Source organism: Tiliqua scincoides, chromosome 5 (genome assembly GCF_035046505.1).
Source record: "Tiliqua scincoides isolate rTilSci1 chromosome 5, rTilSci1.hap2, whole genome shotgun sequence".
NCBI lineage: Eukaryota > Metazoa > Chordata > Lepidosauria > Squamata > Scincidae > Tiliqua > Tiliqua scincoides.
Window position 1 is genome coordinate 139,180,841 of NC_089825.1, and position 2,113 is coordinate 139,182,953.

Sequence of the window (2,113 nt, forward strand, 5' to 3'; positions counted from 1 at the left end):
CCACAACATGCCCCACTTCTGACTTACCGGCATCTGCAGCAATGTGGTTCCGGATCTGCAGCTGCTTTGAAGCAGATGGTTGGTTTGGTCCAGTGGTGGCACCAGCTTCACGCCATCACTGGGCCTTTGACAACATTAGACACCTGCCCCACTGTCATAACAGTCCCATAGGACTGGGCCATACGTTCTGCTGAATTGTTGCTTTACGACTGCATCAGTATTATGAATTGAGGATTGGGCCCTAAGGGTCCAATCCTAAAGGTTCATAGCACTGGTGCTGAGCTCCAGTGCTGGCACTGGGTGTTGTAAACATGTCGTAAAGCACATTTACGGCACCCTTGGAGTAGGTAGTTCTGGATGAAGAATGCCATGTGACTGCAAGGAGATAAGTGGGACCACCAGGCAGTGGTATGGCCTTTCGGTTTTGGGATTGCATTCTGAGCAGGGGAATTGGGGAAGAGATGGGGTGGGAGGGGAGTGGGAGCGGCAGAGGCCTCCTCCGCCAGATCCTATCCCCTGTGCCCAACCTAATAGCTTGACATGAAGGTTCTCACATCAGTGCCAGCAAAATAGCTGGTGCAAACATGAGAAGCCCCATTGCAGGACCTGAGACATTCCTTGGGGGAAGGGGACAAAAGTTCCTTGACGCCACAGTTCCTCTTAGTGCTGGGAAATAAAAGGTTGGGCTGGAAGACCTTTGAGCAGCTCATTTCCACAAACTTCTGGAACAACGATTGGATGGAGCATCTCCTTCTTCACTTACCCAGCTGGCTGGAAATCCTCCCTTCAGAGCACTGAGCACAGTCATAGCAACAGATCTGCTCCCCCTGGCGTACCACCTTTGTCTGTCCAGGATGGCAGCTCTCAGTGCATGTTGATCGGGGTGGCATCTTCAAAAAACCCAAAGGAAAGTGGTTTAATATGGAAATCAACTGTTTTCTCATTGCTATAATGTTTGGTTTGTTTTGCACGAGAATGCAGTAATGACATATAAGTCACATTTCTGTAAACATCTATATTCAACATGTGCTCCTTTGACCTCATATACTGATTGATTTACTTCTATATTTATATATGTTTCTTGCCAGATATTACTCAAGGTGGTTTACATAGGCAGGCTGTAGACCCAATAAGTGTCTTTACAATATTGTTCTATATATGAATCCAGATGTTTTCCTTCCATGGTTACTTACCCTACTGTAGTAAATATAGAATATATAGGCGCTGGGCTTTAAGATGCTTTAGCAGTATTTGGCAATAATGACGCAGGCACACCTGCATCTGAACAAGAGCACACTCTTGGCCTTGATGATACACTGAGGGTCTTTGCCCAGAGCCTGTAAACACAGGAAGTTAAGGAGAATTTTATCTAGGAATGTGTTTGTGGTTAAACTAGAACTAGCAAGTATGAAGCAAGGTAGCATCCTTATGGAAATTTCCCTATTACATAACTGTATATCATGTGTTTTGAGACTTAATAAAAAGCTGGGTCAGGAGCTGGGAGACTTCACTTCACTTCTCCCTTGATTTCATTCTTGGTCCTGCTTCCAGCACTTTCAACCTCTCTGAAACCTGTGTCTGTTGTCTAATTCTTGCTATGGCTTCTTTGCCACACCAACGCAGCATCTCAAGCTGCTCCTCAAGTAGCACTGAAATGCTTCATCTGGTGCCCTGGCACAGGGACTTCTCGCCCTGGAACAGGGACCCTCTGCAACTTCTAGCCCTGGCATAGGGACTTCTGGCACCCTGGCACATAGACCCTTGCTTTTTCTTATTTCTAGCAGCCTGACATTCTTTGTTGTTCCCCATTCGCTGCTACATCTAGCACAGCGAATGGGGACCCTTTCTTGCTCTGGCTTGTGTGCCACATCAAGCAGTCCTTGACTTCCGGGGTCTCGGGCTACTCCAGGTGGCATTACTGCTACATTTGGCGCAGCAGGCAGAGACTTTCTGCAATGAGCAGGTACAGTAGAGCCAGGTGGCCTTGATCAAGCGGCCTATCCTCTGCCTCCGAACTCATTGCCTTGCCTTGCTCCAGTTATGACTTTCAATCCCTTAGAGTGCTTCTGTCTTAGCACTCTCCCTCAGGCAACAAGGTACACCTTGTGTGCCT